Source organism: Equus quagga, chromosome 6, assembly GCF_021613505.1.
Source record: "Equus quagga isolate Etosha38 chromosome 6, UCLA_HA_Equagga_1.0, whole genome shotgun sequence".
Lineage (NCBI taxonomy): Eukaryota > Metazoa > Chordata > Mammalia > Perissodactyla > Equidae > Equus > Equus quagga.
This window is the reverse complement of record NC_060272.1, coordinates 130,128,987-130,150,917: the sequence shown is the minus strand read 5'-3', so window position 1 is coordinate 130,150,917 and position 21,931 is coordinate 130,128,987.

Genomic DNA, 21,931 nt, shown 5'->3' with positions numbered 1-21,931 from the left:
TGAGACTTCAGTGGTGGCTGTAGAAATGAAAGGAAAAAAGAGTCGCAAAGGCTCTCTGAGAGGTTCAATCAACAGGATTTAATGTGGAGGGGGAAGGAACAGGAGTGCAGTGGGACAATGAGGTTTGTGATGGGCGGATGGTGGTGCCACCAGCTGAGACTGGGAGGACATGGAGGAAAAGTGGTTTGCTGGTAGGAGAAGGGGCGGAGGGAGGTAAGAAGGAGGGGACAGGGGTTGTCAGATGATCTGGGAATGTCATGAATCTGGTGTCTTGTCAGACTTCTGAAGATGACTGTGGGCAGTTGGACACAGAGGTCTGAAATTCAGCACTGACGTGTGGACCGATGATCTAGACTTTAGGTGATAGTCATAATCACAAAAGGGCATTTTCTACTCCACAGAGAACTGCAGAGTAAGAAGAGAAGGGAAAAGGGGTTGACTGCAGAATCCTGGGATATGTCACCTCCATTTTTATCATTTTTATGGAACCTCTAACTCTACGTTTATTTGGAATATTTGGTAAATAATATAATAGAGAGATAATCCTTTTGCGAACAAGATGTTTTTCAGATAAGTAAAATCAACTTGAGATACCAAGCAAGCACATCTCAGTGCTCAGTACATGTTGTTTGAATGCACGGGGGGAGTATTCATTTTGCTTAGCCTCACAGGAAGCGCCCCGACAGCAGGGTGGCACTTCTGCTTTAAATCCCATGAAGGTGAATAGCACAAACCAGTGTTGATGGTGGCGGTGCGGCAGCAGCAGGTTAGAAAGAGGAGAGCAGCACATACAAATACCATGGCAACGCGGTGGGGGATAGCACCATCCAGAAGGTTTGCTCCCATGAGTCCTTGCAACTAAGCAGCAATGACACCACTTCATTCTGAATAGTAGGAGGAATGACCTTGGTGATGGGAAGGACGGGGTAGCAGTGGCAGTGAGGTACACATTTGCTTCTTGATGAGCAAGAGAATAAGGCACAGCCATGCTCTGGGCCTCTTGACAAAGACCAAGTCCCACTTTCTCGTATTTCTGTACATCGATCCCAACAATCTCTAATGCCCGTGGTGTCCCATAGAAACATCCATTTTTGTAATTTAACCAAAGCAGTGACCTAGAATTCATGCCAAATCCTATAGTATCAAATAGAACAACAATTTCCACTCACAGAGACTTGATGTCTGGAAAATATGCAATGGCCAGCTGGCTCGGCTCCAGCGACCTCGAAGATCAAAGATTGGAGAGGTCCTCCCGACGGCATCTCTTCCGTCTTTTCTAGGTCAGAGCTCAGCTAACAGACAGAGGAGGACCCTTTACAAAGAGAGCTGTCTCGACCGGTACTTCTTCAGACAAGAGAGTGACATAGTGAGGTTACAATTGCTTTGTAAAGCTTGCCACCACTTCCCCGGGCAGTTCCAGGGTGTAAATTACATTTCATTTTAGCCTTTGGACGTTTGTGGGCCTCTGCTGGCCCGTGAGATAGCCAGAAGCACAACAGGACATGCCACACTTTGCAGAATTCCTGTGGGGAGATTATTGAGCACCCTCTGGGCACTCTTACCCATGGGGTTTTAGGTTGAGCCTCAGCGTTGGTTGGACACACCTTAGAGGTCATCTAGGGCAACCCCTTAGGCCAGCAGTTCTTTACCAAGTGATCACTTGCCTTTTTTTTGGTGGAAGATTGGTCCTGAGCTAACATTGTTGCCAGTCTTCATCTTTTTGCTTGAGGAAGATTATTGCTGAACTGACATCTGTGCCAACCTTCCTTTATTTCGTATGTGGGACGGCATGGTTTGCACCAAGGATCTGAACCCACGAACCCCAGGCTGCTGAAGTAGAGTGTGTGAGCTTAACCACTATGCCACCAGGCAGGCCCCATGATTACTTGTTTTGATAAAAGTTTTGCATTATTAATAAAGTATGAAAGCTTCTTAAAGATTTCTTTTTTCTTTGTAAATTAGAACAGACTCAAAATTATTCTACAATAATGTCTCTCACACTAGTGTGCTACAGATTGCACTTTTTGTGGTTGGGGAGAAGAGATCTTACCCTAAAGTTATTCTGATAGGAAATGAGCATAACTTACCACCTGCTCTCTCTGTGTAACCGCTGTTAGCAGCGTGCAGGGCACTAAACTTCATCCACTTCTGTTGCTTCAGAACATTTGAGAGACTGAGTTTCAAACTTACTTCAACCTCTCAGGGTGTGCTTGGATACCTCCAGCAGTGGGGAACTTACTACCTTCCCAGACGCTCATTCTGTTATTAGCCACTGTTCAAGTGTTTTCTGTTCCTCTGCTGGACCTGGTTCTGCCCACTTGGGCTATGGAGAGTAATTCCAAGTACTCCTGTATGATTGTCTTCAGTGTCGTAGGAGGCCAATTTCTTGTCTCGTTTTGAGTATTTTCCTGGGTGTACCTTTGCCTCATCCTGAAGATGTTCCTCACGTGATGAGCTGGTTTCAGAGCCTCACCTGTCGTGTTGGCTTGCTCAGCGTGCAGACCAGTTTGGTAAGGTCTCTCTCAGGGCGTGGTGTCCAGAAGTGAACATTCCACCTTACAAATGCCCACGATTCCTTATCTTACCCGAGAAAGGGAGAGTCGTACTGTCGTCCCTAAGAAGCAGTTTGAATCCTGACCATAAAAACGGTTAATTCTGTGGTTTCGCTATCTGAGGAAGAGCAGCATTGATGGGAAGCTGAGACCAGCCACCTGCATCCCTCCACCTCGCCTCCCAGGAGTGCGTCCCCAGCATCTTCTTCCCTCCCAGCCTTACTCTCCTCTTCTCCTCCAGGCCAGAACTGCTGGACCAAGCGGTTGGACTAGATGACCTCGAAGGTGGGTCCAATCAGAAGTCCAGTCTGTCTCTAGAGCCCAGTGTTAGAGCTCACATATGGTAACTCTGAAGGATGGAACTCCCGATGACGAGGTTCGCTTGGACAACATTCCACTTTTCTCAAATGAAGGAGGTGCCGCCCCCCAAGCTGACCTTTGAAAATACGTGCAAACCTTTTTAGTTGCTGCAATGATGGGAGGCAGGTGTCATCGGTCTCAGAGCCACGGATGAATGTTTTGTAATGCTTGGGACAGTCTCACACAAGGAAGAGCGTTCCATCCCCGACAAACAAGTGGAAGAGCACAGAACCAAAGCGGGAGGCCAGAGCCTAGTCCTGGTCTTGCTCTTCCTACTCTCATTTTTCTCATTTGCAAAATGGGTGAAAATGCAAAATTGCTGTGAGGACCAAGTCTCTAGCATCTTATCAGATTGTCTTTTATGACACTTGAGTGCTCAGGATTCATTCTCCTTTCAGCCCAGGCGCTCTTGGGACACGCAACCTGGGGTAACCAGTCCACTAATTCTGTTCCCATGGCTCAGTGATTGGGTCACGGGAAGTACACGATCATCACTCAGGCCAATGATAATCGGGCCCTGATTTTCATCAGAACTTGTGGGAGAAGAGAAGCTCTATTCTCAGGTCAAATCGGCCCTTGGAAGATATGAGCCAGAAACCATGAGTGACTGCCATGACGGAGCCTGAGAGTGATGCCAGCCCAGCAGAAGGCAATGCCAAGAGATTGAGAGAAGGGACCAGTGTACATTATTCAAGCCCCTGGATAAAGCTAAACTCGGGTTTTAAAGATGCCCCTGGGCATTTCAGTCACATGAGAAATACATTCACTTCGTTAGTTAAGCCAGCTTGAGTCACTTACAGCAGAAACAATCCTAATGTACCCAGCATGTATCTCTATCTGCCTTAAATTGTAGTTACTAGTATCTTCTCCACTTAACTCCAAGCCCTTAAAGGTAGTTATCTTTGAACCCTCCCAACTGGCCTCACACTCGACGTTAGTGTTGTGTAAACAGCAACCCCCAAATGTTTGATGCGTGAGTAAAATGAAATAAATGGTGTATATGAAAGCGTTTTGTTGACTCAATTATTTTACAAATGAACAGCATATTAGGTATGTCAATATTCTCATGAATATTTCCCCCCGAAACCTTTGTCTAGTGAGACGTTCTAGAACAATCAGGTTGGTACGTAAGCGCTGGCATTGCTCACCTGGTTTGCTTCTCACCTCTGCCTCCATTTCACCTTCGCTGAAAGGATGTGTCCTCGCTATCGTGCCCCTCACAGTCTCCCTCCTTAGCCGGAGTTTCTCCAGTGCAAAGGCCTTTTCTGCCTTCTCCCCGTGTCCTCAGCGCACAGGGGAGATGCCCAGTTTGGGACGGGCTCCTCTCCCTTCTCAGGCTTTTTCAAAAGCAGCCCTTTACTGCTATGGGCTTTCGAGGTGGCTGAGTTGACAGAAAAGTGTACCCCGGTGGCCCAGTGGGCATCCTTGGGGACTTGTGTCTCGAACTGTCATTCATTCAGAAGACATTCACAGAGCACTTCTCTGTGCAGGGCATGGTCTCTGGGGATTCACGCTCTGTGGACTCACAAAGTACACAGGTAATTAGAGTGCCATCCAAGAAACGCCAGGATGGGGGAACTGTGGGGTGCTATGGGAGTAAACAGGAAGTTGCTAGGCTGAAGGGAATCAGGGGAATCTTCCTGGAAGAAGTGGCATCCAAGCTGAGGCCTATAGGGTGAGTAGAAATTAGCGAGGCAATGAGCAGGGAAAAGAGGCTCCCGTCAAAGGGAGTGGCAGGGACAGCGGGTCAGTGGGCAGGGAGCAGCTGGGTTTGGGGAGCGGGACATGGTGCAGACTGGCTGCAGTGTGCTTTAGATGTGGTGCCCTTCTGTTTCCTCCAGGTCGGTGTCTCCTTTCCACAGCCTACCGAGACCATGCTCTTCTTTCCCTCATTCGATGGTTTTCTTGGCTATACCTCTTAACTTGCAATGATGTCAGGACGCCAGGCAATGGGTGTACCCACCTCACCTGGGCTGAGGGCCTGGCCAATCCTTCCTTTCATCGTTTTCAGAATTCACTGATTATCCTCTCTGGAGGAATTCAAGTCTCTGAGTATGGGCTGGGCTGCCTAGCTTAGAATCAAGTCTCGAATGACTGCAACCACCTCAAAGATGATTCTGGGGGCTTTTGTGGAAAAGATACCTAGGCCTTAGGGGAAGCAAGGTTTGGGGGTGGGAGAGGCTTTGGGGGAAGATGAGCTTGCTGCTGATGCTTTTCTCTGCACTGGACAGCTTCAGAAACCTCCTGAGAGCGTCCATCTTGTGGGAAGGGTCTTGGCAACCCATGGACTTCCATGATTTATATTCCTCCAGAGATGGACGCTGAAACTGAGCCTGGCAGGAAAATGCAATCACTCCTCTTTGCTCTTCGATGACAAGCCATTCCCCCACCTCCCACTTGGGGGCGCCATTCCTCAGTTCTGTTTGGCTGTGGCTCTGCTTTTACTCCTGGTGGCTGAGGAACGCGATGGGAGCCTTGGGGTAGGGGTGAGGGGGTGGGATGCAAAACCAGAGGCAGCTTGCCACAAGTATGAATTTCTTAAAGTTTCATGTTTTATCTTTAAATTTCGCGCAAATTTGTATTCTTTTCCATAATAAATACACATTTGCTTTAATGAAAACAGTGTTTTAAATTATTTACCATCCAGTAAAATCGGCACTTCAGAGGAGGTGCTGTGTTTACCTATGTGGTTTCTTGCGACTCTGGACATACTGCCTTGTACACAGTCCCCACTGTGAGAAACAGAGGCTTTTAGGTCATATGGATCTGGGTTACTAGATATGTGACCTTGGGCAGATCACTTCACCTTCCCAAGCCTCAGTTTTTAAATCTAAAATATGAGAACAGTAAAACCTACATGTCAGGGTTAGTGTGAAGATTAAACGAAATAAAATACATGAAGTGGCTGGCTCATAGTTGGCACTCAAGAAATGGTAACAGTTCTGTTATTAGGAAGACTTCTGTCAGCTTTATATTTCCAGAATTCTGTGATTCTGACTCAGCCGACTGAGAAGGTGACCTCATGGGACATTTGCTCCTAGAGGGGTTTTGAGAGAAACAGTGTATGTCACTGCCGGAGGACACAGCTGATGACATTAGCAATTGAAAATGAACTCTATGGAGGGGGATGTGATATGGTTTTAGGGCTTATCATAGTCTGTTTTCCTATTTCTGTGTCTATCAGAAATGTGAAAATTGGCAATTGGGTGATGCTCACAGTGTCCCATCTATGGCCGGGGTCATCCTGTCATGCGGCAGCTGTAGGTGAGTCACTGGCCGAGATAGAGCCAGGGCCTGACAGCCATCTCCCTCCCTGGGCTCATCTTTTGGTCCTGCTGCAGAAAAAGATTGAGGCCGAGGCCGTGGTCACTGCCTAGATTAATGAGACAGTCTCAGGGTATGTAACAGCAGAATTAGCACATTTGCTTCTAAATTGCGGAATGATAAATGGGATGCCTGGATCCCAATTAAAGACAAAATATCCCATGCGAATGTAAAAACTTAACTATTAACTTTAACTTTAAATATCCAACCACTTTCTGGAAAAACACCTTCTGGTTGTAGGCTAAATACTCCTCTGACTCACCAGGCTTGGAGTCCGGTGTGAACTGGAGGGCAGGTGGACACGCAGTAAGGAGGGTGTGATGAACACCCCGCATGGGAACCTGGATAGGTACACAGGCGAGGGAGTCGTGTAGTCTGGAGGCTTCAGAAAGGCTTGACAAGTAGAGGTGATATCTCAGCTGGAGATTCAGATTCAGAAGACGGCGGGGTGGGGCTCAGAGTCTGGGGATTCTCACACACAGCCAGGGTCAATCTCCGGGCAGCCATTTGTACTTCTGTTTTAGAGCCCTTCCCCTTCTGGGTTGGAGGGTCTGGCTCTCTCTGCTCAGCGCCATGATTCTAGTCATCTGGAGCCTGACCCCAAGTCCAGGGCTGCGTCTCCTCCGGGGGGCCTCCTGTGCTGTGATGAAGAACCCAACACCGCAGAATTTGGAAGAACTCCGTGTCATCTGTCTAGAAGTTAAAAACCCAGCGGATACAAATATCTGTAGAGTTTTACTGCCTCAAAGTCATGCTGATCCTTTGCCTGAAGGAATGCTATGCCTCCTTTTCTTTCCAAATGTGCGTCTGAATCTCTTTTCAGATGTACGTCTTATCTGTGTTTACCGTTATTTCCCTGGTTTTCAAAATGAACCCTTGAGTCTCTTTTCAAATGCAGCATATAAATTTGTTTGTTTGTGAATACAAGGGCCTCTCTCCTCTGTGGATTCCAAAACAATTTCTGGAAAGGAGAAAGGGGTTGGTTTTGGGTAACACTCAATGTAAAAAGAGGACCCAGAAACTACTGTGTCCGGAACGGAGCTGAGGGGGAGCAGCCGCCCAGCTTCAGCCCGGTGCACGCTCCTCTCGCTCGTCCAGTGCGCAATTTAAGGAAGTGAAGAAGCCAAGGCTCATAAATTTCTGAATCCCTGGTCTAATTTCTACCACGACTCCTCTGCCTCTACGTAGGAACCCCACAACATTTGATGAATGAATGAATGCAGGAATGAATGGAGTGCAATACAACCCTGCACGGCTAGATTCAGACCCCTTTTGTCTGTTCCAGGGCAAGGACTAAGTCCATCCGGGAATAGAAGAACCTGGTGCGGACAGATGGTGTCGACATCGGATAACAGCCAGGGAGTTTCATGCATTGGCCCAAGGGAAGCGCTGTGGGTGGAGAAGGGAGAAGGACACAGGGTGCGCCTCCTCTGAGATGGAGGGTGTGCTCTCTGCCAGGTGAGCTCCAGAAGCAACGGGACAAAGCACCAAAGGGGGCGGACCCAAACATCGCTCTTGAAAAGGATCCAGGCCTGAGCGGTAGGCGGAGTTCCTGGCGGGCTGGAGAGCGGAGCGCCTGGGTCCCTCCCAGTGAGGCCCAGGAAGGTGCCCTCCCTCCTTGGGGGCCATGAGTGCGGCTGAAGCAGCCCAGCAGGACCCCGGTTTCTATCTGCTGTCTACAACACATGCGTGTCCATGTGTGCTGTGTAGCCTAAACCTCTTGTTTTGGTTGTTGTTTTTAAGCCTGTGCTACCGTTTAGGAAAAAGAGGCGAGTGGAGGTGCTGGGCCTGGCTGCAGAAGGCTGCTGGCCACCCTGCTACCTGCCCACGGGGAGGCACGCGGACCCGGGCGCATCCATGCCTGCACAGGGGCTGACTGTCAGCCAAGGGTGAATCCTCATCAGGGAGAGACTCTCTATACAGCTCACAGAGGCTGTAAATGAGCCCTGAAAGCTCGCTCGTTAATTCATAGTAAAATCTCTAATAGAGCAAGATGCTCCTGTAGAGATGAAGTCGGGTTCTTTGTGTTGCCCTGTGAGACAGTTCCTCTGGAATCACAGCATCGCTGGGTGGATGCGCTGACGCCTGATACTCACCAAGTATTGGTTAGAACTCATGGTGCATGTTGTGTGGAGGCAGAGCTGTCTGGCGCCATCATGGGAGGAAGCTGCCAGGGCAGGGCCATGGGTGCAACCTGGGGAGCCAGGCTGCACAGGAAGACAGGGCTGCTACACAGCTTCTTCTCCACGTGAGACTGGGCTCCCCCAGGCCCCAAGTGGTTTCCTTTAGGACATGTGGGCAGCGACTGAAGGAGTTTAGTCCATGGAGGTGAATCCATGTTTAAATGGGGGTTGCCATGCCAGACATGTGCCTCCACGCACCATAATCTGGGAACAAGCCCTCATTTCAGAAATAAACAGTGGATCCCTGTTAATGTCTTTACCTTGGCTTTCATGAAAAAACTCCTTTTCATTTCCAAGAAGATCTCCCCAAAAGCCATTGTTGAGGGTGAAACTGTGACACAGTGTCCCCTCGATGGGAGCAGGAGTCCCAGCTGGTGGTTAGAACCCACCAAGGAAGTCTTTGGACTCCTCAGGGACGTCTCGAAGTCCTTGGGCAGCCAAGGCTGAAGGAGCCACAGCTGCCCCTCCTGGAGCCGATAGGGCAGGGGGTCGGGGTGGGGGTGGCACAGATAAGAGGACCAGATGTTTGCAGCATCCTGTTGCCAAGTGTGCAGAAACAGACTCCCCGTTGAGTCTCTCCCGTTCCGGTGACTGGTGGGTCTCAGCCTGTGCACGCCAACAGCTTTTTTTTTTAGGGACAATGAGGTCCTTGGGGAGGTGGAGGCTGGAGAGAACCTGGAAGAGCTGATGGAGTTTTCCAGGTTTCGTGGAGTGCAGCTTGGTCCATCCCTCCGCCCGGCGCAGTTCCAGCTGCCTTCACTGCTGCTTTGGAGCCAGCTGGGTTTTTCTCTTTTTCCTGAAAGCCCTGACGACAGGACATTTTGACTTCATTATTAAGAACGTGGACCCAGACATAGCGTGTTAAAGCGAGAAAAGTGAATCCAGATGGGGAGCTAGGACAGAATAACTCACCGCCCACAACAAGGAAGCCAAGGAAATACGCTGACTTCAACAGAAAGGGAAGGTCAGCAGTTTCTGGCGCTGAAATATCTCAAGCTGTCAGGGAGGCATGCCGGCCTCCCACCCACGAAGCCCTAGGGCCCCCTCCATCTCCGGCTCCCTCCCTGTGTACCCCCTTTTTCCTTTCCACCAGCCCCGGGGAGTTTTTCAAGAGCCACCCCTTTTTAAAGTGCTGCTTCCTTTCCAAGGTTCTGCTCCGTTAATTCGGAGGGTGGAGCTCATCCTCTCTGCTTCCTCCACAGAGGGCCCCTTCCGCACCTGGGCCTGGACGCCACTGAGACCGGACAAGGGGTTATTGCCGCACAGTGTCGCTCTGGCTTGATTGTAAAGCCAGACCCAGCTGTTTATTTCAGCTGATCTCCCCCTCCTGGGTGAGAAGACGTCTCTGGGATGAGACAGCTGTAGCTGCTCCTGCCATGTAGGCCTGGCTTTGCCTCTGGCGTGCTGGTACCTCACTGGCACAGGTTGGCGAGGGAGGGTTGTGTGAGTGTGTGTGTGTGTGTGGGTTGTTGGTGGTGTTGGGGGTGGGGGTTAGGGAGCAGGGCAGCCAGCCAGCAGGGCTGACAGAATCCAAAGAGCAAATAGTGCTTGAATCAGTGTGGGGCAGCATCACGGCTCCAGGTCGTCCATCAAATCAGGGCAAGATGCCAGCCAGAGGCGGAAGTGTGTGTGGTCAGCAGGCCTGTAAACTTGGGGGAAGAAGCCTGTCCAGGTTTGTAAGTAAAGGAGTCAGGGGAAGGGCTTTTTCTTCAGTAGGTACTCACTGAGCATCCGCCACGGCTCTGGCTACAGGGGGTACTTTCCAGCTCTGCTCTCGTTAAGGCTCATCTGGAGGGACTCTTCTAGATGAGGCTGCGTCTGAGGGGCTAATCTGCTTGCCCAAGATTGCACAGCTCAGAGGTGGGGTTGGGATTTGAAGCTAGGACCTCTGACCCAAATTCAGGGCTCTATCTACCAGGCTGTCTGCAGTGGGCCCCCCCAGAGTCACTCCTGATTTCACATAAGTGGCATACACTGACTTCCCCAGTTACCATATCTTGTCTTACCTGTTATTTTTCTGCCATTTCTAGCCAGCTATCAACCCAGGAGACTTTTTCCTTCAGAAAGAAAGTGGCAATTCCCAACAGTGCCTGTGCAGAATCCCCAAGGTCATCCTGGACAGTGGGACATCGGTTGCTGAGTTTACAGGGTGCTCTTGACTGTGAGTCCTGGCCATTCCACTCTCGGAGACGGCAGCAAGTAGAAGTTTCCAGCCCCTATACTCTTTGTTTTTCTGTGACTCAAATTGTTCTCTATTTCAAACCCCATTTTGCTTCCTGGCAGAAAATCCGATCTTGGTTACTCTCAGGTAAAGGCATTCACTTAAGGCTCATACTTGAGTTAATCCAGGATTTTGTCCTCCCTGGTCCCACCCTCAAACCCAGAGTTGGCCCCTAAGATCCAGGGTCCTTATGTAGCATCACAGCATCAATGGCAAGGGGATCAGTCCCCTGTTTGTAGGCACCTGTCCACCCTGGTATCACTGACATGTACACAACTTCTCCCTGTGCTCAGGCATCACTATCCTGCCACACTGGCACCTATTCAAACACCAGGTTGCTAACTGACCCCTAGCCATGTAGTCCTCTGCACTTCTACCATGGTGTCCCTGCATCAGGACTGTCATATCCCGTTAGCTTGGCTTTCTCTTTTCTCCCGTGAAATTTCCTCACACTTCCTGGGGCACAATGAAGACTTGTTGCTCCCACACCTTCCTGATCAGTGGCAAACCCAATGGGGATATTTCAGGTCTTCTCTGCTTCAACAGCGTCTCTGCCCAACTTCTGTCATGCCATGGTGGGGCAGGACGTTTTGTGAGGTTGACACCTCTCAAGTCCAGTTGGGACGCAAGGCAGGGATCTCTTCTCCTCTCATAGCCCCACCCTTATTTGGGGGTTCTACTGTTTCTTCATCGAGAGAAAGTCTTCAGCCCAAGGACCCTCCTCAGATACCATCACCAGCCTCTTCTCTTTTGCTTTTCTTCCACCTCTTCCTCCAACCTTGGGTCAGAGAAACCGTTTAGTCCCTCAGGCATCAGGGTGAGAAGGCTGGTTCTGCAGATGTCCTTCCAGTGCCAACTTCTCCTCCTGACAATGGTGGCCCGTGAATGAAAGGACAAGGGGCCACAGATTAGAACGAAGTGTAATTGTAGGGTTGCTAAAAGACAGTCATTGTAATTCAAAAAATTATCCTGTCCTGGTAAAATATTTAAACATAAGAGGCAATAATATCAAGTACTTTTATGGTGCATGCTATGTGCTAGGCAGAAGGTGTTGCCCATATAACAACTCATTTATTTCTTATGCATCCCATTTATTCCTCAGATGTTATTATTATTATTATTATCATTAATTTCCCTTTTACCAGTGAGGAGACCGAGGCAAAAGGAGATTAAACAATTTTTCTGAAATCTGTGAGATCAAGCAGGTAGCAACCGTTGGAGTTAGGAGTCAAATCCAGGCCTTCTGTGGTCTGAACCACTATACGGCTGCACTGCATACATGCGTAAATAATCCTTCAGTCTTCCTTTGGGCTGGGGCTGGGGCTGCTTCCACTTTTGCAGTGCCCTAGAGATTGGGGCAGGAAGAGAATGACATGGTTTCCATTGAAAACTTATGCTTATTGATTTCCCATCTTTCCTCCTCTTTTCACAAAAAGGTTGGTACCACGTCCTCAGTTGTGGAGTCTCTTTTCCACCCATGCTGGGCTTGTAATCACTTGTTCAATCTGGTAAAAAATGAAGAATGCCCTGGAAGGAACCAGTGAAGGAGGGTATGTGTGTGTGTGTGGGTGTGTATATGTGTTTGTGTGTAGTGGAGAATTCCTGGCATAAAGGACCCACCCTTGAGAGCCACAGGAAGGATCTATTTCATGGATTGTAGTCTACACAGTACACTCAACACGTTGTGGTAGCTCAATGATGCAAACTGAGGTTGGCAGTTTTGTTCTTTTAAAAAAATAAACATTATGGACGGAAACACCTTGTCAAAATCTTTTCCCTGCACCTATCAGAATTTGTAGGAGGCAAGCACACACAACGACCGTATGTGACACTTCTCTTGTACAAGTTCCCCTTCCACTTTCTTTCCAGGCACCCAACAAAATTCTCTTTTCTCCATAGTATATGAAATTGCGAAATTGCTGGTGACATTTTGCAATATGGTATGACAACTGGTGAGTTTGGGAAACGATGATGTAATGGACTTAGTTGAAACTGCTGAAATTCTTCTTTTTCTCCATGGAATCCTGCCAACATTTTGTTTTCTATGATTCTATAGAAATAACGTGAAACAAAATTGGACTTGCTCATCAGTTGGAGAAATTGCCACTTATGTTTATCTGGTTGTTATGACATGCAAAATATTTTTTCATGGCTTGGAATTAGAAGGAAGTCAGGAGAAATTTTGACTGTTTGTTGGAATTCTTGAAAAAGCCCTCAAATTGTAGGGAAATGCAAGTGCTAAATGAACAGTCATTAGGAAATCATGTAGAGGAGAGTTCCCAGAAAGTGAAGGATGTGGGGAAGCTGGAGTAACAGAGACTGGAGCCCACATGGCAATGGTGATAATAGAGTAGCGAGAATAACGTGAATAATGCGTCCCAAGACACGCTCCCACATTTGCAGAGATGCGCAGTGATCTGGGCACTGAGAGCATGTAAGTGTGAGAAATGCTTATCTCCAGCATCAACCTCCTAGGACAGGCTCCAGTTCTATCTCCCTTTTGGCCCAGCTGCCAGCACCTGCAAAGCCCTTAAAAGCTTCTTTGTCTTAATGGCACCCATTCTCCCCTGATCTGGGCACCCATCCCTGACTCAAACCTCCGGCCAAGCCAGATCCTTTTTTTTTGTTTCTCCAGGAAAGGAGAAGCGTAAAGCATCCTACCCTCCTCCATCCCACTTCTGACCCAGCTTCTAAATCTGGGATCATTTTGATAAAACCCTCAGGTCTGACTGGAGAGGAAAGCCCACCGGGAGAGCTGGAATCTGGACTGTCCTTCCTGGTACAGCCAGTCCCGTGGACATGGACATGGAGACAGGAGAAGACCAAGTCCCTCAAAGGCTTTTTGTCTCAGACACAGTGGCTTAGCTAAGGAACACTATTCTCAACTGAGAGCTGGGCACCTGAGGGAAGTCCACGGCAAGCATCTTTGGGAAATGGAAGAGGAACAGGTTTGAGAGTCTGGGTGATACTGGGTCTTACTGGGTGGGAATCTTATGTTTACCTGATCACAAAAGAATCTTTAGCCACATTCAAATTCATGCCTAAACAGTGCCCATATTTAGGAGGTCTTAAACTGGGATGTGTGAAACCTCTGAAATTATACATAAAGCTGTGTGTGTGTGTAAATGTGTGTAAGCATTTTCCGGAAGAGAGAATCCATCTCTTCCATTGATTCTCAAAGGAGTCTGCAACACCTCCCCACCCCCACTGTCACTGAAGTTAAAGACCAGTGATTTAAAGAGATTAGAGAATTTGAACTGAAATGAATCTTGGATGGTAATTTTGTTCTTTTTTCTCCTCTTCTAATTTTTCTGATATAAAAATTTGAGTCTGATTAACATGAAACGTTTTGTAAACATTGAGGTCCTCTGGTCTTTTTCTGAAAACCTTCCAGATGGGTCTTGGAAAGTGCATCATGATGACCCAGAGAGCTCTGAGTAGGGGGTGATCACCACCCATATGTGTCACAAGGACTGGTGAGGGGGTGGCTGGTACCTCCTGTCCTCTGGTTTATCTTCATGTCTCACTTGGAGCACAAAGATGGGACTTTGCGGTTTAGAAGCCCAAATCCCTCCATTTCAGAGGGAGCTGATGAGGTTCATTCTCACTGGAAGAGCCTGGCGTAGTCCCACCAATGATCCCACTGTGATGATTTTCATGGCCCAATCTTTCCTTGAACATTTACAAATTTATTTCTTTAACTTTTCTGCTCAAAGAAGCTCACAGATACATAATTCAAGATGATTACAGTTTGAAAAAATCTCATTTGTTCAACACAGATATTGAAAAAAGAAATCAGCTTGACACTTGCCACCCTTCACTGCAGCTGGGTTCATGCTTCCCGGGCCCAGTGATTTTGTTCAGTGAATGGAAGTTATGTATGAAGAGCAGGGTGAGAAAACCACAGAATTCTAAAGTCCACATAAGCTTTCTCTGGGTTGAGAGGGGAAGCAGAGAATAGTCAGTTGATTCTTTTACTAGGTAGGTCACAATGAGGCCTCCTTATCAAGAGGTAGAGTAGAAAGAACTTGGCAACCACTGGCTGTCAGGGTGGGTCGGGGAGAAGTTAAGGATGATGCCCAGGCTTCTGACTTGGCAGTTGAGGCACAGAGAAGGAAAAGTTTGTGGGAGAAATAAATGAGGCCCATTTTGGATATGTTGCATTTGGATCCAGGTGAAGAATTTGGTGTGCAGTCAACATGAGGGTCTGCAGTTCTGGATTGGGCTAGAGATACAATTTGAAAGTCATCAGAATACCTACAGTCTACACACGTACAGGAAGTCAGAGAAGAGGATTTCAAAAAAGAGGGCAGATAATGATGCCAAATATCTCAGAGAAGTCAAGTAAGAAAGAACCAACTGTCCACTGGCTTTAGTAATGAGGAAGTCATTGATGACTTCAGGTGAGCAGTTTCTGTGGATTTGTAGGGCAGAAGCCAAATCATGCTTGATGGAGGATTGGATGGACAGCAGAGTGGCAAAGCTGACTGGAGATGACTCTAGAAGCCTGGACAAAAAGAGAAAAAATATAGAGCGATAGCTGGAGAAGGCATGCAGGATGGTGCGAGTTTTGTTTATTATTTTTTAGATTCGAAGAGACTTGAACATGACTAAGTTATGATGAGAAGAAACCAAGAGGAAGGAGAAGTTGAACAAACAGGAGAACAAATAGATTATTGATAGAACAAATTCCTGGATGGAAATGGGGAAGAGTAAATTCAAGAGCATTGTGGTGATCTTGTTCTTGAAGCATCCGTCCTCTAAGACACCAGGGAACGAAGGACAGGGGTGTAGGTAAACTTGTGAGTGAGAGGTAGCGAACTGAGGGAGCTCATTCCTGATCATCTCAATTTTATCAGTTAAAGGAAGTGGGGATACTAGTGCTGGGCTAGGGAGCATGAGAAAAGGGGCAAATGTTTAGACCTACCATAGATAAGAGGGGAAAAAGGAAAGTGACCAGGGAAACAGACAGGGTTGTCTAGAAGCACTGGGGGCCCAGATGAGACTGGAAATCCTAAGTGTGTAGCTGCAACCAATCCACCAAGCGTGTGTATTTCTCTGTTGCTTGGCTACCAGTCTGTAGAGCTGGAGAAGACAGATGTGTTTGGGTTACTTGAGGGTTGGGGATTTATAAGACAAGAGTAAGAGCAGGGACAAGGAAGCTGTGTTTTCCAGGTAGAGAGTAGTTGAAGTGATGGCCCATGGGATCTGGGCAGGAGAGAGGAAAAGTGAAGAAAGAAGCGACTGATGCCAGGTGGATGACTGAGATAAGATGGAGTCCTCAAGTTGCTGGAGACCTTGTGAAGGTCAAAGAACAGATAACATCAGAGGAGGGCTGGGAGGTCTAGGAAGACAGGAGCGTGTGGTGGAGGATGCCTACACTGGAGTGTTTTCCAAAACCCTTTACCTCTATTTCCACGTTGCACCGTAAAATTTACAAGTGTATTACAATTGAAAATACAAATGTCTAGTAAATTATTTGTTATTTTGTGTTATCTGTGCCTCTGGTTCTCTTCCATGTAATTATCCCATTCTCTTTTCATCGAAACAGGAAAATGTGGACCAGGTTTTAAGAATATTATTTCTCTAATGCTTTGACCATTATATATGTACAATGATATTATTATCATTATTATATTTTTATTTTAAACATCAGATCTTGGGAAAGAAGCCAGTGTTTTCTATTTCAGCCGTCCCAGCAGCTGCTATAAGCCTAAGCAAGCCTCCAATACATCTGCTTTCTCTGGCTTTGTCCTTTCCCCTAGATTTCAGTTGATTTTAGGAAAATTTAACCTATAAACCTCAAGAGGACAGATCATCTCAATAGAGTCCACATGACAAATGACTAACGGTACCAAAGTGGCCCTATGGGAATGGGGAAGGTCAGGGCGCTGTGCACACTGCTGTGACCTAGATTGGAAGCTGAGCCTGAAGCCAGTGAGCTACGTACAGGTTAGAGGGGCATTGCACATAATTAAGGTACAGGTCGCCTCCGTTCTGTCTGAGGCCACTCCAGCTGTGCTTCTGGAAGAGATATTAAGAATTAAGTGCGTGCATAATTTGAACATAGCTCAGTAGGAACACAAATATTTCGTTTGTTATGCATCATTTTGCTAAAATTTGCATTTAGCAGGTATGCAGATTAGGTTGAAAATGCAAACAGAATTGCAGGTAATGGATTAGAATCCCACTTGCAGAGAAAATTGCCCTGAGACATTTTATTAGTCAACAGGACTAAGGTGCTTCTCAAGAAGCCTGTTCAATTGTCTTATAACTGGACAGAATAAAGACGGAGTTGACACATGTAATGGCCACCAATGTCTAGGAAAAAAATAGCAAAAGAAAATAAAAACAAGAACAAGGATTTATCATTGGGTCTGCACTCTCAGGGTGCACAGGACGGCTAGTGAGAAGATTCTTGTGCCTTTGCCAAGTATATTCCTACAAGATTAAAAACAGGGACAGTGTCTGGTCCATAGGAGGTGCTTAGGTAAATGGCAGGTCTGTTCTCATCTCCCTCCTTTGGGTGGAGATAGCGTCGCTGGTTGCCACATCTCTTGACATTAACATCATCTAATTGCCACCGTCTGAGTCCATGCTTATCAAACCACCTGCTAATGGTAATTTACCTTCCTATGTAGACTTTTCAAAAAAAGAGCAACTCCCCGGGATGCTGACACAAGTATTCTACTTTGCTTACCAGTTTTGTCTTTCCTGTAATTAATGAAATAGCATTCTAGTTTATTTACCAGTCTCCTGTGAGATGGCTAATTAGGGCGAGTTGTTGCTCCTGGTCCTGGTGACTTTGGGAGGAAAATGTAAATTTCTCCACCTTTAAAGAAGACGAGCAGGCCTGGATTCTACAGGGGCCCCGCCACTCCGAGAAGCGCCACACGAGCTACTGCCAACCGCTCTCTTTGATATCTTTTCTGTTTCAACAAATGCCATGTGTGCCCTCTCAAATCATACAGTGCTACCCCTTATTCTGGTTACAGCGCCTAGACTTCCACTAAATTGCCTGTAACTCAAGTAACCTCGACCTCCATGAGGGGCCTTGTCGTGAGGCAGTGGGGCTCAAACTGCAGTCTCATCCGAATGCGGGAGAAAATGTCCCTTCCCGGCTTCCCCATAGAGATCCTGCCCCAGCAGGTCCAGGGAGGACAGAGTCTGCCTTTTTAGCCTAACTGGTTCTGATACACGAAGTCAACAGATGACGCTGTGAGAAACGGCCTTTGACTGGGCTGCTGGCTCACTTGTGGCTACGGGCTCTAGCGAGGGATTTTTTCTTGTTCCTGGGAGCCAGGGGCGCCTCCCCCACCAGAGTGAAGTTTGATGCGCCCAGAGGAAGGGGAAATGAAGCCGGTGTGGAGCAACAAAGGGGAGAAAGCAAGGGTGGCGGCCCGGGAAAGGGGCTGGAAGACTTTCTGCTGCAGCTCAAGCTGTTTGCCTGAGATCGACCCACTCTGGTCACGGAGTGAGACAGTGTGTCTGCCTGACCAGCTGGACCTGTTGCCACACTCTCTCCTGCAGAAGCAGATTTCAGGTTTAAAGGGATGTTTACTTTAATCAGGCAAAGCTACTTTGGGAAACGGCAGATACCCCCTCAAGCTGCCTCAAAGAATGGCGGCAGCATGTTGTGTTGCAAATACGTGTGTGGCAATAAGGCTTCTTTCCCTTGTCCTGGAGGTCAACAATATTGGAATCTCTCATCCCTGTTTAGTGCAGGAAATCTTTATTAACTGGCATTTGGCAATCTTTTTTTTTTTTTTGGTGAGGAAGATTGGCCCTGAGATAACATCTGTTGCCAATCTTCCTCTTTTTGTGAAGATTGTGGCTAACATCTGTGTCGATCTTCCTCCATTTTGTATGTGGGACACCCTCCTCAGCATCGGTTGACAAGCGGTGTGTAAGTCCGTGCCTGGTTCCCAACCCGCGAACCCCACCGCCAAAGCGGAGCCTGTGAATTTAACCACTACGCCACCTGCCGGCCCCAAGGCATTGGGAATCTTATCCAGGGAATCATAGAATCTAGAGCTAGGGCTAACCCACGGAGCGTGGTTGAGCCCCTCCTCATTTTAAAGATGCAGAAACCGAGGCAGAGAGAGGATGAGTGATTCATCAGTGTCCCACAGCATCGTGGAGGAAGAGCTGGGACCAGAAGTAGGGCTCCTGACGTCGGCGCGAGCGCCAGCTGCCTGCCCCCGGACCACGAGACCCGCGCCTGCTGAGTCAGCATTGATGAGTTAGATGCGTTGTTTGGTAACTGTTTAAGCATATTTTCTCCAACGGGTAGCAGACACGATCAGCTGCTTTGCATTTCGATGTCATCCATTTAACTCTACATAATTCCTCGCCGCTTTAAGCAACCCATTTTTTTTGTGATGGTTTTTGTTTTGCTTTGTTTTGTTTTTACCAGTGATCCTTCGAAGTCAGCATTCCTCCTCAACTAAGTACAATCGCCATCTAGTGGCTCAAAGATAGCAATAAAATTTCCTGCAAAAGCTTTGTATGTAGGCCAAAGGAATCAGAATTTTTTTTTTGAGGAAGATTAGCCCTGAGCTAACTACTGCCAATCCTCCTCTTTTTGCTGAGGAAGACTGGCCCTGAGCTAACATCCGTGCCCATCTTCCTCTACTTTATATGTGGGACGCCTACCACAGCATGGCTTGATAAGCGTGCGTAGGTCTGCACCCGGACCGGGACAGTGAACCCCAGGCTGCTGAAGGGGAACGTGGGAACTTAACCACTGGGCCACTGGGCTGGACCCAGGAATCAGAATTTTTACAACCTGCAAGTGAACTCCCTTGGTCTTCAGGTCCGATACCCTCATGTCACAAATGAGGAAAATGGGGCTCCGAGGGGGAAGTGACCTGCTGAAGGCCTGACAGTGGCTCAATGGAGCCAGGAGTGCCCTTGGCTATACTGAGGACCCGGAGGTGGGAATGGCCCGGCCCCACCCTCTTGCCGTAGGACGGTGCTCCTGGAGGGCAGAGGGGTGTTGGGCAGGGGAGTGTTGGGCGCACCTGGGACTTCAGAGTGCCTGGCCCAGCAGCTGACGCATAAGAGTGCCCAGTGTGTGTGTGATGGGTGAGTGGGTCCTCTGTGACCAGACTCGCCAATCTCCATTGTTTTTCTCCACAGTACCATCAAGCCAAAGTGGTTCTCCACACGAAGGAGGCTCCATCAATGTGTGTTGGTGGCTGGACGGACGCCTGCTTTAGCTGAGTCCACCAAACAGTGTGCTGTGGCTTCTAGTGGGCGGGATGTGATTTCTGCCTCTCCTTCAGCCACGCGCTTCTGCACCCTTTCTGGCTGAGCCGCCCGTGCCCAGGATGCTTTTGTCCTCAGAGTGAATTTCCTGACAGGCAGCAAGTCAAAGCATCCCCTGACAGAAGCGGGGTGAGCGCTCAGGGCCGCACTGCCTTCTATTAATAGTGTGTGTCGCTGTCAGGCAGTCCCAAAGAGGGTGCTCGGGGCAGGGGGCAGAGCTTAGAATGCGCCAGACCCACAGGAAGCGGCCTGTGCGGGACGGCCCCACTGGGGTTGAGGACGCGCAGGGCTTTGAAAGGCTGCAGATGGCGAGGGTGCCAGGGTGACAGACTGTGGGCGGCAGTTTTCTTTGTATTCCAAATAGGCTGAGGATTTTCTTTTTTGCACTGAAATCCCGGAAGAAAACGGGGACAGGAAGAGTGGCAGGCAGAGGAAGCCCCCATGGAGAAGATTTCATATCCTGGGGTCTGTGGGTGGGCTTCCGAAGGGGCGTGAGGTCTGAAGCCCCCCTGGAATTATACACGCACATTTTGTGTCTGTGTATGGTTTTGGGGACAAAAGGTGTTTCTCTAATCAGCTCCTCAAGGGAGTCCATGACCCAAACATGTGAAGAACCCCTCAAGATCAAATCCATCTCCCAGCTCTCTGGTATGAACCAATTTTTCGTCTCATTCTGGAAGAGAAGATTCAGCCACAGTTGTTTTTCTCTCTTACCACCCTTCTCCCCGACACCTGAGTTATTTTGAAAAGGGTGTGTACACGTGGAAAACAAGTGTATAAGTAAAATCCGACTTTCTTTTATGATGGGTACAGATTGAAATCCCAAACTGAGGCAGCAGAAAATATACATTTCTTTTACTTTTCTAAAATTCAGTTAATTTCTCTTTTAAGCCCTCATTCCATTCATGGGGCAGAAATTTAATCTCTATGTTTAGGATTTTCTCCTTCTCTCTCTGCCCTGGGGGATTGTGTCTCAATTCTGGGGTGCCCACCTAGGACCAGGGTGCCTACCTGGGACCAAGGAGATGGGTGTTATAGGAGGCAACTGTCCTCTATGTCATTTGTTCACAAAGTCGTCTGCTGAGAGACATCCTTTATCCCATTGAGTCCTTGGCCATGGGACCACACGTGTCACCACTGAGCTGTCCACCCTCTGGTTCTGGCCCTGGTAGAACTTCCCGCTGTCTTCATGATGAGTCCCTGGGGCTGCACGTGGCTCTGCCTGCCCGAGCTGAGGCTCTGTCATCTTTGTAATCTCCAGGACCCTTTGATCCAGGAAAGAGGGAGCTTTGGATCTCATTTTGAGGTCCAAAGTTGCCAAATCTTCCAATTTGTTTTTCAGGAAGAAGCTGGAAATTTTCACTTGATGCAAACCTTTCTGATTTTAAATGTTGGAAGTTAATTCATTTTGGAAAAAAATAAATCACTGCAGGTCAAGCAAAAAGACCATCTGTCACCCCGTTTTGTCCCAAGGGTTGCCATTTTGCAGCCTCTGCCTCAAAGGCTTAGACTGGCAGAAACCAAAGCAGGAAGCCACCTTTTCTCCTGCTTTCACGTGTGTCGCATCTATCCCCAAGCCAGTTAAGCACAGGATTATCTACCTACTGGAACAAGAGAGAGAGGCAAAGGGGAGAAATCTGGGGGCAAAACATTCATTAATGTTTCAAAAGTGTTATCCTTCTACACCTCGATAGTGAGCTTATAAAGACAGGTTCTGTATTTAAAAAAAATAAACTTCCATGGCGGCATCCCACATAAAATAGAGGAAGATTGGCTCAGATGTTAGCTCAGGGACAATGTTCCTCACCAAAAAAAAAAAAAAAAAAAACAAAACCAACAAAACTTCTATATCCAGGAACAAAGGCTGTGATTGCACAATACATTTTCAGCAAAGTAATCCTGTCCAGCAAATGCTTTCAGTGGAATTATAGAGCTTTGTAATTTTTTTGTGGTTGTTTAACCCTTCATGATTGTTTAATCCAATTCCTGAGACTGGAGTGAATAAACGAGACAACTGAAGC